The 17,604-nt window shown below is 47.2% G+C and overlaps 1 protein-coding gene across 1 annotated transcript in view; it reads left to right on the plus strand.

The window, feature by feature from the left end:
- Positions 1-17,604, plus strand: part of LOC138286353 (uncharacterized) — a 1,286,679-nt gene that overhangs the window by 765,413 nt on the left and 503,662 nt on the right. The window lies entirely within an intron of this gene.

A 17,604-nucleotide genomic window follows, 5' to 3' on the forward strand; every position in this document is an offset into this window, starting at 1 on the left:
TTGCAAAAAAAGAAAAAATGATCAACAAAACAATTAAAGAAAAATGAAATGGAAGCTAATAGCAGGATTGAATGCATAATTCCTGTTGAATTCCTGCTGAACACAAAAATCCTGTTATATACCAAGGACAACAAACAAGATATATTACAAATCAGGCTCAATGATATGATCATTGATGGCTTCAGACCCCGAGTTCCACTTAATGTCGTCAATTGGATTCATCATGGACACCAACTTCACCCTCAAGGAGCACATTGCCAACGAGCAAAGACGACCTGGTACCAGCTCTCTCTTCCAAAGAAAGCCAAACTGTTTCTTCCAGAAAGCGACTTCAGAAATACTGTTCAAGCCCTCGTATTCTTGCATCTGGACCGTGTTAATGCCTACTGTATGGCCTTCCATTTTCATACTGGCATCCTGCATGCCGCAGCATGTCTCATCCATAGCCTGAAGAAATATGATCACATTACCTCCTCGTGATGGAATTCTATTGGCTCACCCTGCTGGCCTGCACCATGCTGAAAATCAGCTACATCATTTACAAATCCATCACAACCAGTACCCCTGCAGACAAACTCACCAGCTCTGGTGGTCCTCGGCACAGCCACAGCCAGGACACAATAGTCTGCTGACTGCGAAGTGTAGTAAATTAAAAATAAGGCAGCAAGCCTTTTTCATTTGTACACCCAGGATCTGGAGCAAGATCCTTGAATCCATCAGGACCACCCAATGCTGCTCTGATTGTGGAAAAAGGTGAAAACTTGCCTCTTTAAAAACACTTCATCACAATGCATTAACCATCCACAACCCTGCATTCTCTCTCATTAACTTTATGCTTGCCTTTGACCCTGTACAGCGCTTTGCTGCCTTTTGGCTAGGTTTGCACTATAGAAATACCATATACATACTTACACACATACAGAGACTGGCCTCCCGCTCTGGCAGTGATGGTAACTTTTTAGGCAAATGTGCACATGTGAACAGGGAAAGTGCCATTACTCACAGTACATTGAGCCAGTGGCTGGAGTGAGCTTACCCACTGCCCCAGTCTGTAGCCCGGGGTAATTGGAAGCAAAATCTGAATTATACTTTTTTTATTCATATATTTTTATTGGTTTTGCAGGTAACAAATACATACATGCATAATAATAGGTTTGATCTACCCTTCCCCTGGTTCCCTCTCCCCAAGTCAGCTCCCAGTCGGCGAAAAGACGCTCCCTGCCTAGCATAGGCCATCCTGTCAGCAAATCTGAACAAAGTCTGGGTCTTGTGCAGGATTATTGGTTGTGGTCTTCGTCAACATCTGTTCCAGCAGCTGATTGTGATTGATCTAATAGTGTGTCATTCTGGTTTTTAAGGCAATCAAACAAGGCGTCCCTTTGCCGTGCTGTGTCCCTAGGTCTACAACCCCTTGCAGGCTCCAGGTTTAATATTCTCCTCTCTGCGTCAGCCCACTTTATTAATGCGTCCTGCCATTTTAGTAGACCGGGACCCCCAGGGTCTTTCCAGTGTATCGTGATCTCATTTTTAGCTAGTATCAATGACAGGTCTATATATTTGTTAGTGGTTTTCTTAGCGTTTGGTTGGGGAAAGTACCCCAATAATGCCACTAGGGGAGTCAGCGAGAGTCTTCCATCTGTGACTGCAGTTCTACTTCTAAATACCCCTTCCCAGTAGGTCCCAAGCCTTGTGCAGCTCCATAGCATATGATCTAGGCCTGCTTCTGGCTCTGAGCAACAGGGACATTTATCGCACTCAGTCGCAAACATTTTCATTATTTTATAGGGGGTAAGGTATGCCCTGTGAAAGATATAGAGGTTAATTAGTTTGAAACGAGCTTCCTAGACACTGTGGCCCTCATTCTGACCTTGGCGGGCGGCGGAGGCCGCCCGCCAAAGTCCCACCGTCAGATTACCGTTCCGCGGTCGAAAGACCGCGGCGGTAATTCTGACTTTCCCGCTGGGCTGGCGGGCGGTCGCCTTCAGACCGCCCGCCAGCCCAGCGGGAAAGAGGCTTCCACGATGAAGCCGGCTCGGAATCGAGCCGGCGGAGTGGAAGCTGTGCGACGGGTGCAGTTGCACCCGTCGCGTATTTCACTGTCTGCGCAGCAGACAGTGAAATACATGTAGGGGCCCTCTTACGGGGGCCCCTGCAGTGCCCATGCCAGTGGCATGGGCACTGCAGGGGCCCCCAGGGGCCCCGCGACCCCCCCTACCGCCATCCGGATCCCGGCGGTCGGACCGCCGGGATCTGGATGGCGGTAGGGGGGGTCGGAATCCCCGCGGCGGTGCAGCAAGCTGCGCCGCCGTGGAGGATTCAATGGGGCGGCGGTACACTGGCGGGAGCCCGCCAGTGGTGCCGGTCCGACCGCGGCTTTACCGCCGCGGTCGGAATCCCCATTGGAGCACCGCCGGCCTGTCGGCGGTGCTCCCGCGGTCCTCCGCCCTGGCGGTCAAAGACCGCCAGGGTCAGAATGACCGCCTGTGTGTGTATGCTCTGTGATTCTAGCTCATCGCTCCTCATCTATGGGGGTCCCTGTGTCCGTCTGCCATGCTATTTGTAGTTTGTCTAGTGGGAGAATTGTATCTTTAAGTAATGCTCTTTAGAGAGTGGACACCACTTTTCCCTCCCCCCGTGTACAGACAGCCCAGCATCCATCATGTGTGGGTGGTTCATGCAATCCCAGTTTCCAGTGCCGTTGTATGACTTTTGTTATTGAGCTATATAAGAGGAACAACCCGGGGGGGGCATCAAACTGCTTCCTCAGAGCAGTAAAGGTCAGTAGTTCTTCATTGCTGAACAGGTATCCCAGTAATGTAATGTTGTGTGTAGCTAGTCTCGAGATACCCATCAGGGCCTGCCTGCCAGGTAACTTGGCCAGACCACTTATCGACATTTCCGGTGCGTATGGTAGTGAAGTGCGCGTGCTCTGTAGACCATGCTTCCAGCAGGCGCGTATGGTATGTAATGCAGGCAGGTATAGTGTGTGCTGTCCTCTGGGATTCAGCAATATACCTAGGAGGGCTGTAACTGAGTGCCCTGCGCAGTGTCTCATACCCATCCCCTCACACTCGGCTTCTAGTGTTCTCGCCAACCATTGCAGCTGGCAGGCCAGATAATAGAGTTCCACATCTGGTGCTGCCAGTCCTCCCTCCGCCGTGGGTCTCTGGAGCGTGCTTATTGCCAATCTATGTCTGCCCGCTCCCCAGATAAAACCAGTCATAATGGAGTTAATATCCCGGAATAATGAATGAGGAACGAGTAGTGGCAGGGTTGAAAAATAGTACAGTCTGGGTAGTGCTACCATTTTTATCAGTGCCACCCTACCTGCAACCAACAGTGGAAGTGTTTTCCAAAATAGAATATGGAAGCGCAGCTTCTGAACCGCCCAGTGCACATTTCCTTCCAGTAGATCTTCGGGCTTGTGATAAATGTGTACACCAAGGTAGCGAAAGTTGGAGGGGGTCCATTCAGGCCCCCCGTGCGTTACCCACTTTTGGAGTTCCCTCCCTTAATGGGAAGATATGAGATTTCTGCCAATTAATGTGTAGTCCGATAAATCTCCAAACTTTTCCAGCAGGGCCATTGCTCCTGGCAGTTCCGCTTCCACGTCCCTCAGAAAGAGCAGCATATCGCCTGCATAGAGCACGATGGGGTGATTTTGAGCCTCGACACTGAGCCCTGTGAAGTAGTTGCCTGATCTTGCAGCTTGTGCGAGTGGCTCCATCATGACCGCAAATAGCAGAGGCGATAGGGGGCATCCCTATCTGGTGCCCCAGCCGACTAGATATTGCTCTGACACTGTTCAACCCGTGCGTACACTTGCCGCACGGTTTGTGAGGAGCAGTTTTGTCCACCGGATAAAGCCCTGTCCCAATCCCATGCGCAACATCACCTTCTCCAAAAAGACCCACCGGAGACTGTCAAAGGCTTTCTCAATATCCATCGCTACGATTGCTGCGTTTTGCAGGTTTGGGGCGTTAGAGTGTAGGATCGAGATCAGTCGTCTGATATTCATGGCTGTGTTACGTTGAGGGATAAACCCAGATTGGTCTGAGTGAAACAGTATTGACAGGTGAGTTAAAAGTCTGGTAGTCAGAATCTGGCTAAGTATTTTATAGTCCATATTGAGCATGGACAGAGGACGGTAAGGACTCACATCTATTGCGGTCCTGCCTGGCTTCAAGAGCGGTATCACTATGGCCTCGTTCGTAGACTGAGGCAGCGTACCTATTTCCCACACCTCTGAGTGGAGTGAGCAGAGATGCGGGGTTAACAGGTCCAGGTATGTATCGTAAAACTCCACAGGGAGACCATCTGCCTCAGGAACCTTTCCCCTAGCCAGCGCTTTCACCGCCACTTTGATGTCCGCAGGGGACACTGGTTCCGCCTGGGTTTGTCGGTCCCACTCCCCCAGTTGTGGGAGTAGAAGATCGTCTAAGTCCTGCAGTTGCGCTGGGTGCAAAGCCTCCGACGGTGGGGCATACAACAGGGAGTAGTAGCTAGTGAACCTATCATTAATGTCTCTCTGTCCGTAAAGCCTTCTTCCTGTGGGGTCCTCAGTCTCCATTACCAAAGACTGAAGCCGAAGTGGAGCTGCGAACCAGGCCAGCAATGACCCTGCTTTGTCCCCCTCCGCGTGCTGCCTGGTCATGTAGTGTTTATAATCAAAACATCTCAATTTTTCCACTGCTGTGGCGACCCTTTCTCTAGTTTCCGTGAGAAGGGGGGACAATTCTGGGGTGCTCGGTCTTCTACGTTCAATATCTCTAAGGACTCTCTCATATTTCTGGATGTCCTGCTCTAGGGTCTTCCTAACCCCCACCACCTATGCTATGCATTTACCCCTAATAACCGTCTTAAAAGTCTCCCATTCAAGTGCTCTGGATGATGCGGTTCTTGTGTTATGGCTGAAGAATTTGCCTATTGCAGTCGTAATGGAGTGCCTAAAGGCACCATCTTCAAGCGATTCTACTCTGAATCGCCAGTTTGGTATTCATGGTCGGTCCCTTTCCCAGTCCAGCATAAGTAGTAGGGGGTTGTGATCTGAGACTGTGCGGCATAGATATTCCGCCGCCACTGCTACACTATTTACCTTTTTGTTATCCTATAGTTCGGCGGTTCCCACAGTATTTCGTCTGAAGTCTCCGGTGTTATCCTCGGCAGTATGTCGAAGCATAGTGGGATGAGAAGGACGCGCTCCCAAAGATGGAGTCGTGGTCAGATAAGACCTCAGAGGGATGAGATGAGTCATGGCCCCCCGCTCAGGGCTGCCGCCACGTCCACAGCATCTCACATTTCCTGCAGCGCCTGGTGGAGCAGAGACGCCACAGCCATTCGTCGCTTAACAGGTTTTCCACGCTGCCCGTTGCTTGTCCGAGTTGTCGCCGCCGGTGGGTCCGCGGAGGCCGAGTCATACGACTCCAACCAGTCCCACACCAGTTGGAGCGTGGTGAAGAAGTGGACCTTGTTGTTAGTGGTGATCTTTAGCTTAGCCGGGAATAGCATGACATACTGGATTCCCCGTTCCCGGAGTTTTCTCTTAGCCTCGGTAAAGGATGCCCTCTGCTTTTGCGTTTCTCTGGTGAAGTCCGGAAAGATCATTATCTGCTGGTCAACCATCCCGATCTCCCCTTTCAATCTTGCCTGGGTGAGGATGTGGTCTCTAACTTTGAAGTGGAGCAGTTTGACAACAATCGGACGTGGCCTCGCCCCAGGGGGTGGGGGCCTTGCCGGCACCCTGTGGGCCCTTTCAATTGCAAAGAAGGGTAATAGTCCCTCAGCTGCTACCGCCTCACGTATCCACCGTTCCAGGAATATTTTCATGCATGCTGCCCCCTGCTATGCTTTCTCTGGGAGACCCACCAGTCATAGATTGCCTCTGCTAGCTCTATTTTCTGCATCCTATGCTCGTGACTCTAGGGTTTTGACTTGTGAGGTGAGTTCTGCATCCCCCGCTCGATGAATCGCTGAGGGGGCCCCCTTTACCAGCGCTCGTGTTTCAGGGCAGTGCTCCGATACTTAGTTTTATTACTGCGACTCCACCCGCTCCTGCCGCGCAGCCGGCATTTTGTACCGCAGCTCCGTACCTTCAAGCCGCTCTTTTCAGGGTGCCAGAGCCTCTCGGGACCCCAGGAGGCGCATGTGCCTGCGCCCCAGGCTCCTGTCGTAGCTCGGCACCTCCGGCCCCACCTCTGGGTCGGCCGGCGATGCAGGATATCGTAGGCCCTCACACGGCCGCCGGGAGCTCCACTTCAAGCGTGTCGCTCCATCGGTCCCAGGCCACGCACCCACCATCTGAATGATACTTCATTAAATTATTAGATTAAGAGTTCTGATTGAAGGCCCCAGTGTTCATATATTTATTTATGCATTTATTATTACATTTTTGGGAGAAGATGAGTCTGACAGTTAGCTAAGGCTATCCTAAAAATGCTTCCTCTGTTTATGCCAATAGAAATGTATCACTGCAAAGTGTACTTGGATAAGTAGCACCTAATTTTGAAAGTTGTACTTTAGGAATTACAGATTACTCCTTGATAAATTTTGTATTTTTAACATCTTGAATACAAAATTGAACCACTAATCTAGTTAGAAAACGTTAGAAAACCTGAAGCCAATTACTTACTTATAAAAGTAGAAAGAATATCCCAAAACGAAAGACCTTATTTCGATCTTGGCGGACAGGGTTACTCTGTCACAAACGTGGCGGATATCCCGTTTGCTGTGTTACCATTCCATTATATTGTATGTAAATCGTAATACTGCAGACAGAATATCTGTCACATTTGTGGCTGAGTATTTCCATCCACCAAGATCGTAATCAGGCCCTAAGTCTAAAAGTAATCAGTATCATATTGGCACTTTTGCTAAACGTGAAAAATAATTATTATAATCTACCATCAAAGTAGCTACACAGAATCAAAAATGATTAAGATCAGTATATGTTGCTGTGAGGATTGTTTTGTATTACATGCTATAGTTGTGCGATCTTACATGTAATACACTCGCAATACTGTCTCAGGTGCAGCCAGGCTTGTTTGTAAACCCTTCAGCTCAATCCTGGTAACCGTGGCTTCAAGCAGCAAGGCTAAAACAAAGGGACTAGTGTGAAGCATTTAGAAGCATCAACCAACAAAATAAGAAAGTCACGCAACACAAAATAAATCTGACACCAAGTTATAAAAGTATATTATATTTTTAGGAATTTTTACACACCACGATGTTACGCAAAATCCACCTGGAGGGTTCCAGATTTATAGAATTTTAAGTATGGCGTAAATTCCATCTTTTCAGTCCAAAGCTCAAACAAGCATTGGCTACTGTAAAGTTAAGAATTTTTTTAAAGTTTGAAAGAGTTGCATTTGGCTATTCTGGCCCGTAGTGGGTGACCAAATCTAGCAGGGAGAATGTCAAGAGGGCCACTAAGAAGTTTTTTGGTAGTTACCTAGTCACCAAAGCTGTCTTACGTCCAGTTCCACACTTTACATCAAGACTGCCATAGACTTCAAAGGAGTGGTCCTGATGCTGGGGATGCAGGATGCTGAGGCTGCTGAAAGATGTTCTGGGTGCTGTGCAGTCAATGGGGGTGTCCTTGTGGTTATTCCTCAGTCAACAGGTAAGATGGAGGTACTTTGGTTACAGGGGTCGATGTCCATCCAGATACAGGGGTCAGCAGGGCAGTCCTTCTTTGGTCCTTTCTCCAGTTGTGCAAAAATCAAGGTTCAGTGTGCCAGGGGTGCCATATTTTGTCCCTGTACTTGCCCTGGTAGGATGATGCAGTCACTAGGCAATGGGCTACCATGATCCCTCCTTTCCTGTGGCATCTATCAATCCCACAGTTCACTATTCTGCCCACTTACTAGATGTCTGAATCCTTCCTTGGATGTAAAGAACTTGGTAGCCCACCCTAGAGGTCTGGCTACCGGTAGGCTGTGCACCCACAGGAAAACTGGTTTGGGTACTGGTTTATCCTCTCTGTTCCTGCAGCCAACCTGTCTACCATGAAAAAATGGGCAACCCATCAGGAGTGCAATCATCATTTGCCCACCAAAGGCAGCTTCTCTCATAGGGTATTTCCATGTGTAGTCATAAGCACAGCATCGTCCCGCCCATGTGCAGGGACCCCGGAGCAGTTCTTTAATATATCTTCTTAAGTGGAGATTTTCGGCTTTCTCCAGGAAGGCCTGTAAAGGCACATAAGAAAGAGTCAGATATTGCAGCCTATATATCTAGGCTACAATGACCAAATTCTTTATCATGAAGTCAAATAAGGGCCAATACATTAACAATGAGTATGATTTAGGATGCTTTGCAAAGAGAATACATTTCCTTAAAAAAAAAACTTTTGTTGATAGAGATGAGGGAGAGCAGGGCAGAGTAGCCTCAGAGGCTTTCATCATATGGCTAAAATAGAGGCTCTGCCTTTAAGAACCCAGGGACCACCAGTATCCCATCATGCCAAGCTGGTGGCAATTGTTTCAGTTATTTTTTCTGGTTCCTGTTGACAGGACCCTGAAGCATTGAGCTCTACATTTTATAGTTTTTTTCTCATAAAATTGTCAGTGACAACACCTTTACACAACATCTTTTAGCTTTTCCTTCTTTTCTCTGGTATTTTTGGACGGAATAACAGGCATTTTGTCGAATAAAATGCCTTCATTGTTTGACAAGTGTCCTGGTTGTGGCAGGAAAAAGGGCAAAACAGACCCTTAAGAAGTCTGTTTCATTGGCCTACCTTCCTCTCATCTTCCGGATGCCTGTGAAATCTGCAGGAAACATTCCAGGCGCACTCTTCATGACAGAGAAAAGATCTGCATTGAAGGGAGAGAGGAGCATCAGTAAAATAGAGCCTGCCAGTGGGACCTCAGAGTGAGGGGAAGGCCAGTCTTCCACCAGAGCTCTTCCTTCAGCTTCCGGCTGACGTGGAAGGTCTGAGAAAAGTGTTTTAGGCCAGAAACTACATTGATCCCAGTCGACATCGAGAGGATCAGTGTCAAGGCAAGGTACGACACTGACTTGTTTGCAATCAAGGGCTGGTTCGACGAGGAGGAAGGGGCGACGCTCACCATAGACACAACATCAGTCGATGTTGAGGGATTATATGCCATTGATTCATCGCCGTGTGCTTTGTCGTTGAAAAGTGTCAGTTCGTCGTCGAAAGCAAAACATCAGCATGAAAGGTCAACGTCGAGGAGTCTGTCAACTTCGAGGAGGGAAAGGAGAAAGAGGAGAAGAATTTATTCTTCATCTGACTCATCCCTTCTCTGGCTGTGTTGCCATTCTCTCCATCTCCTCCTCCATCTTCACTTCCTTCTCCACCAGCTTCACTTCCTCCGATGCCTCCACCACTACCACCTGCGTTTCCTCTACCGTTAGTGCCTCCTCCTGTACTGCCTTCACCTATACTTAGAGGCACTCAAGCTCCGAGGCCTCGAACGTGCTCCCGATCGCGCCACCACTCTTGTCATGGTCATCACACACCGGGGTGCTGTTCTACTACTTCAAGGCATTCCCATCATCGTAATGGATCTCACCATAGATCTAGGTCATGCTTCCATCAAAGGCATACCGATTATTCCTCTTCTTCTCCAAGAGACTATTCACCAACTTTCTCAGTCTCTCCACCGCCTCATGTCTCCCCTATAGATGATATTACCACCCTTTAAGAGGTTTTAGTCTGAGGGGCTACCAAACTAAATATTCGGATGTCAGTACCAACACCGTCCACATCGGTATTCTTCGAGACACTACATCAGTGTACAGCTTCAAGGCAGTTGCTTCCCTCGGTTCCAGGTCTCCTCGAGCCGGCCATGGATTTGTTCTTAACTCCAGCCATTGCTAAGCCTGCCCCATCTAGGCTTCAAAAGAAATACCGGCCTCCGGATCAAGACCCCTTTTTTCTCCGCTCTGATCCTCCACCTGACTGTGTCATGAATTTTGCTGCAAAAAAGGTCCATTTTACCACTCCATCATTCTCTTCACCTCCAGATAAGTAGAGTAGTAAATTGGATTCAGCAGGCTGCAAAGTCTGCAGTATAGTGGCCACTTCAATGAAAGAAGCCAGTGCTACAGCCCTCTTGGGGAGGTGCGACCGAGCCCTTTGGGATTCAGTCCAGCATTGTGCTGAGCACCTGCCAAAGGACAAAAGGAAGACTTCCTGGAGATCATTAATGAAAGTGCAATGGTCTCAAATCAAATTATCAGTGGAACTGCAGAATCTTCCGTCCTTGCCCCACACGGCTGTTGTGAAGGAGTAACATTGCAAAGACATGATTGGCTCTGGCTAAAATCTTTAAATCCGGAAGCCCAACACCATATCCAAAATTTGCTGTTTTCAAGTTCCACAGTGTTTGGCAGGAATGAGATGGCAGGAATGAAAACGGAAATGGACACATTAAAAGCTGTGGGTCTGGAGAAACCCAGAGAACAGCGCAAATCGTTCCGACCCTACCAGTGTCTGTATTCCTCACAGAGGGTTCAAATTTTGTTGGCTTCCGAGTCGATCTCAGCAACAACATCAGAGTTCTTACCAATCACAGCACAAGCAGACAAGAGGACACTCTGCCCACCAGCCCTCTCAAGGTGGTAAACAAACATCAGGCACAAAGCCATGAGTTCTCCCTTCCCCCACTTCTGTTATCCACTCCGGTAGGGAGAAGCATTGCACATTACCTGGAAGAGTGGCAATGCATCACAATAGACGCCTGGGTTTTGAATATTGTGCAGAATGGGTACTCTCTCAGGTTTACCACCCCACCACCGTCCATTCTACCAAAGCCGTCCACTTCCTATCTCGACTTTTTCGGGATGGAATGCAACATCCTGTTGCAAAAGAAGGCAGCAGAAGCCATCCCCCAGAGCCAACGGGTGACAGGCATTTACTCCAGGTATTTCCTCATACCAAAGAAAGACAAATAAAATTCAGACCCATTCTTGATCTCAAAGTCGCCAACAAGTGGATTTGGAAAGAGAAGTTCTGCATGCTGACTTTACAACAGTTATCTTTCCAACTTCATCAGGGAGTTTGGCTTTGCTCCATCGACCTTCACGATGCATACCTCCACATTCCCATTGCTAGGAAGCATCGGCAATTTATCAGGTTCTTTGTGGGGCACAACCATTACCTGTACACAGTACTACCACTTAGCCTCAAGTCAGCACTGAAAAGCATTATTCAAGTGCATGGCTGTGGTGGCAGCCCATGTAAGAAAACAGTGGATCTTCGTCTACCCCTGTCTAGATGACTGGCCCATAAAGGTGTCCAATTTTCATGAAGCCCAACTGCATTTCAGTTGGACTTGCGTTCTTCTTCATCGGTTGAGTCTTCAGTTCAACCTCAACATGTCCACGTCAACACCAGTCCAGATGTTGCATTACTTATGGGCCTCCATCAACACCATTCATGCAAAAGTGTGTCCTTCAGAGGAGTGACACTTATCGACCATTCAGAAATGTCAGACTCTCAGGAGGGTGCCTTAACCCAACAGCAAGAGCAGTCTCATCTCTTCTCAGCTCGACGGCCTCCTGCATCTTTTTCACTGCAATGCTCACCTCCACATGTGACCTCTCCTGGAATGTCTAGAGGACCAGTGAGACCAGCTGACAGGCACCTTGGAGAACAGGATCACACTCTTCTTACATGCGACACGATCCCACAATTGGTGGTGTTCTCCAAGCAATCTCCTCCAACGGATGCCGTTTTACCAACAGGTCCCTTCTCAAACCATTGTGACGGATGCATCATTGCTAGGATGGGGAGTTCCATAAATCACCTCCAGATTCAAGATTCATGGACTCAGAGAGAGAAGACCTACCATATCAATCTCCTTGAGATCTGCACAGTTCTTCTGGTGCTCAAGGACTTTCACCCATTGTTCACCACCTACAACCTGCTTGATCTGATGGACAATACAACCACCATGTACTACCTGTACAAGCAGGGTGGCACCAAGTCCAGAGCCTTGTCACTAGAGGCCCAGGCAATTTGGAAATGGCTTTTGGTCAGGAACTTGAAGATAACACCAGCTCATCTTCCAGGCATCCAGAATGTTCAAGCAGACACTCTCAGCAGAGCTCTCGATGAAAATCACGAGTGGGTCTTGCATAAAGAAGTTGCTCAAAGTATCTTCCACTTGTGGGGCACCCCTTCTATTGACTTGTTTGCCACAGTGGAAAACAGAAAATGCTGTGACTTCACCTCCAACTATTATGATCCAGAGACGCTGGGGAATGCCCTATGGATCGACTGGCTGGCAAATTTCTTTATGCCTTTCCACCGATTTATCTGATCCGACAGTCCTAATCAAGCTGTTTCACTCCAAAGCCAACATGATCCTAATTGCTCCAGAGTGGCCACAACAACAGTGGTTACCGGACCTTCTTCACCAGTCACAGCATCCACATCCCAAGCAGTCATGCATACCAGACCTACTATTGAAATTCAGAGGCCAGATGGTACACCCCAATCTCTCAGCCTTGATTTTGGCTGCATGGCTCCTCAGCTACTACAGTATGGACACTTAAACTTGCCACAAGACAGCATGGAGATCCTCAATGAGGCTAAGCGGCCTTCCACTTGCTCCACTTACCCCTTCAAATGGAAGAGATTTTGCACCTGGTATTCATCTAAGAATGTGGACCCGACTACTTTCCAAGAGAATGTGATTGTACCATTCCTTCTGCACTTGGCTAAATCTGGCTTGCAATTCTCTTCTATAAAGGTTCATCTGGCAGCTCTTACTGCCTACCGGAAATGTCCATCGTGAACCTCTTTTTTTTCCAAATCCCTGTCATAAAGGATTTCTTAAAGGGGGTAAAGAAGGTTTTCCCTCCCATTAGGCGCCCCTCGGCTCCCTAGGAACTTAATAGTGCTTTCTCCCCAAAGCGGGATCCTTTTGAACCCATCCACAAAGCTTCCCTACAACACATTACGCGGAAAGCAGCATTCCTGGTAACAATAACATCAGCTCGCCAGGTTAGCGAGATACAAGCACTATGTTCTCATGAACCATACATTGTCTTTCATTCTAGGAAAGTGGTTATGAGAACTCACCCGAAATTCCATGTAAAACAGACTATTTCATTGCCTACGTTCTTTCCGAATTCCTCTACTCCAGCAGAAAGATCTCTCTGTTCATTGAAGGGGGATTCTGAAATTTTATCTCGACAAGACAAAAGAAATCCGCCGAACAGACCAATTGTTTATTAACTATGGGCCGGCCCGCACTGGATTGGCCACATTAAACAATCCATCTCCAGGTGGATAGTTTCTGCTATTTTGTTGTGCTACCAAAGAGCTCATAAATCACTAGCAGCTAAACCTTAGGCACACTCTACTAGGAGGAAGAAGCTACTGCTGCTTTGCTGCACAATTTCCCGATACCATAAATTTGTAAAGAAGGTAGCTATAAATCAGTACATACTTTCACCAAACACTACTGCCTAGACTTACGCTACAGCGGATACTCAAGTAGGGCAGACTTCCCTCACAAATCTGTTTGTCTGCCTAGGTGACCCTTTGCCTTCTCCACTGCGATATGTGGGGATGGGCTTGCTACTCTATTAAGTGCTTATGACTATAAATGGAAATCCCTTACGAGAGAAGGATCGTTTCTTACCTGCAACTCCTGTTCTCTCGTAGGGGAATTCCGATGGAATGGACAGAGGTATCCTTGCAATCTTCATATGTCGCACATTGCCTTCAAAGAGAACTGAAGCAACTGCCACCAGCTGGGCATGATGGGATACTGGTGGTCCCTGGGTTCCTAAGGGCACAGCCTCTGTTTTAGCCATATAAAGACAACCTATGAGGCCACGCTGCCCCGCTCTCCCTCATCTCATCTCTATCATAAAAAGGGTGGTCGTGAAGGAGATTTATACTGTTTGCAAAACATCTTAAATGATACTCATTCTTAATGTAGTAGCACTTTTTTTATTTCTTGATGAAGAATTTGGCAATTGTAGCCTAGATATATAGGCTGCATTATCTGTCTGTTTCTTAAGTGTCTTTACATGCCTTCCTGAAGAAATGCGAAAATCTCCACTTAAGAAGATATATTAAAGAACTTCTCCGGGGTTGCCTCATGTGGCTGAGACTAATCTGTGCTCATGATTTATCATCAAAATACCCCTACGAAAGAACAGGAGTTACAGATAAGAAACTATTCCTTCTTCGCCTTTGAAGCTTGCTTCACGTGGAAACATCTTGAGTGGCTCTCTTCAAGGGGGGGGTAACATCTCTTCCTGTAGCAGGCATCTATTGTTCCTGAACCTGGAAGTCATTCACACTATTCCCCAGGAGGGCAGAATGCTGTCTGGTGGCCAGCAACTGTGCAAGACCACAGGAGCAACAGAGTGGCAACTTTCTGAAAGCTGCCTTTCCTTAAAAGTGACATTACATTCAACTTGAGTATCAAGTTGGGTTTAATACCATGATTAATTTGATATCTTGAAGTACGCATTTTAGTAGTCCCAGTCAGAAGTTATCTGGGCTGGGAGGCCAGCCGGTAACTCTCTGTTAGCCAATAGAGCTACTAACTTTTCCATGGGAAAAACGCAGTTTGGAAGTTTTGCAGTTAGGACATATTACAATTATGTATCCTACTTAATAATATACAGCTCCCTGCCTTAGGGCTCCATAGGCCTTTGTTAGGGGAGATATATATATTGTTAAGGTAAGTAGGAACTTTGCCATGGGAATGAGTGGCAAAGTAGAACAAGCAGTTTTAAAACTGCTTTTCCAGGCTGCAGTGGCAGGCTGGGAGCCATTTAGTACATTGTCACATACAGGGTTGCACAATCAGTGTTGTAGCCCCAGGGGTGACACTCTGTCTCACTTGCCCTGGTTCCATAAACTAGGGACTTATACGTAAGTCATCTTAGGCCAATTGGGGGCAACTAATTCAATATGCATTTTGTAATGGGTTTCAGCACTGGCACTGAGGTCTGATTAGCAGGCCTCAGTGCACTTTCAGAATCCAAAAACCAGCAGCATCAGTCTAAAACGTTGGGGGTGATCATGCGAAATGAGGATTTCAATACAGTTGCGATAACATTATCAATCAAAGACCAAACTAAATCCAATGTAAAAGTTCATTTTGAATTGGAGCGACTGATTCATGTGTAAACCTTTCTGTAAAGCAAACCCAAGCCCTCTATCTATGAACGGATAATAGTTTAGACGTTGTTGATTTATTGATGAGGAGATTTAAATACGATCATTCAGTTTCATCCGGAAATGCATTATTTTTTGCACACAGGCGAATGTTTTAAAAATAATGAATTAATAGATGTAGTAACGTATACAAACGACTCTTATGCCCCAAAACAATTGTATTAAAGTATGTTAAACCGATAATTTCTAATCACATCGATATTGATGTGCGTGGTTACATTTATTCCAGTAATTTTATAATGAAACGGGTCTTAATTTTTATTGTTGCTTGTTTTCACTGGAATAGTGAGTCGGCCTGCTGTCTTATATTTGTATGGGCCTATATCCGAAGAGCAGATATGTTGATACAATGTGTTTAAAAGTCTTAAAGAGCTCTTTAAAATAATTTAACTAAGCTTGTGGCCTTGTGATGATCTTATGAGAAGATATGACTAAGCTTGTGGCCTTGTGATGATCTTATGAGAAGATATGTTCCATACAAATTAAAATGAAGCTTAAGGCATGTGCAAAAAAGTTAAATTGGGTGGAGCTTGGTGGCAGTGTAATGGCCATAATTCACTGAGCAACAAAGACAGCATTTGTCTCTGAGAGCGTGGGGCCGGACTGTGAGGCTTGTTTCCCTGTAGACCAGCTCCTAAGGGCAGTGGCGTAACGAAACTTGAAGGGCCCCCTGCGCAAATTACCTGGAGGAGGCCCTCTTCCACCTGGACCCAGTCTGGGGCCTGCTACCCATGCACAATGTACGGAGCGTGCCCCCCCCCAACGCAACGCGGGCCTGCAGGAGCTTTTGTTACACCACTGCTTAAGGGTAGTCAGTACCACTGGTTGTGCTCATTATGGAAGTAAAGAAGATGACGTGGTTGTGGTTATATCAAAGCAGAGAAGTGCTTTCCCTGTCACCTGGTGTTGCATCAAGCTGGTGCTGACTGGCAGTTTGTGGTTCGGGATCCCGGCTGCCACAACTGAGGGCTGTTGTTTTTATGTGTAAGGGAGCTGCTTCAGAGGCGAACACTAACTTAACCAGGGCCTATGCATGATCGACAACCTGGTTGGCTGGCTTTGTGTAGGCAGGGCTGAGTGGTGAGTAGGGCAAGCAACTAGAGCTGAGGCCGATTGGGGCTAAGAAAGAGTTTGAAGGCAATCAACGGTGCCTAGAGGCAGTGTCGAAGAGAGGCCATAGAAAGAAGGAAAAAGGGTGACTGAATTCCAACTGGGCTGTGTGACAATTTCAAGGGAACCAGAGGAATACTCTACGGGAAAAATGGATGCTTTACAAAAATTAGCACTAAAACTGAACATGGTGGAAAAAGCGACATGGCTACTCAGTCCTTTTTGGGGAACATTAAAAACAAATGGCCAGGTTGTAGCCTGCTCCAGAGGAGTTGGGATCCACAGTTCAGCAGGTGGCAGTCAGAATGGATTAGGTGGAGACTGACCTGCAAAAGCAAGGAGACCTCCAGAGCCTGGCATTGTGGGCTCTACTGATATTGAACTGCAAAATGGGGCTATTGTAAATCACAGATGGGTACCCCCGGTGCGAGTGTTTGTGTTCCCTGATATGCCAAAGGCCAAACAATGCTGCACGTAATGGAGAGATTCTTAATGTGCGCCTCAATCCGCCTGGTCACAATGGAGGACGCCTGGTAAAGAAGGCATTTAGATTTCCCCAAAGATCTCTGGATGTATGGGAGCCTGATGCTGATGGTTCGGTTATTGTGACTCTTACTGAAGAGGACCTGAAGGATCTGATTTTAACAAAGGTGCCATGTTTAAAGGAGGCTCTCCACATTGGAGGTAGACAAATCCTCCTCTGCCCTGACATAAATCTAGCCTCACAATCCCAAGAGCGGAGAACTTGAAGAGGTTCATCAAAGTCTGATGATTGCTTCGGTGTGTGGTATTCAGCTCTCCTAAAGGTGTTCTGGGAAGGCAAAATCTTCGTCTTTACCTCATCTGAGCCAGAGTGAACATTTCTAGACCATGTAGGGCTGGACTGTGCCTGCCCCGCTGGTGGTGCTAGGCCGGGTGTGTCACGATGAGTCTCGACACTGCCTGACGTTTCCTATGGCCCCGCGGGCCGAGTAAGGAGGCTGTCAGGGTGTACTTGATGGAATCCGTTTCACAAGGAGTCTGAAAAGACAATGTTCTCACTACTTTTCTCGCTTTCCTCTCTCTCCATTCTCATTCATTTTCCTCTTTCACCCCCTTCCTCCTCACATATTTCCTGTTCCCATTCCACTTACTGTCGTATTTTCCTAATTGAAGGATTGATGTGATAGTGTTTTAGTCACCGAGGAAGTCAGACACCTAAAATAATAGTGTTTTGCCTTACGAGGACCACACTTTGGGCCAGATGTAGGTAGGTTTCATATTGCGACTTGCAATTTGCGAGTCATAGCGACTCGCAAATTGCAACTCGTAATATGAAA

The sequence above is a fragment of the Pleurodeles waltl genome, chromosome 3_2 (genome assembly GCF_031143425.1).
Source record: "Pleurodeles waltl isolate 20211129_DDA chromosome 3_2, aPleWal1.hap1.20221129, whole genome shotgun sequence".
NCBI classification, from domain to species: domain Eukaryota; kingdom Metazoa; phylum Chordata; class Amphibia; order Caudata; family Salamandridae; genus Pleurodeles; species Pleurodeles waltl.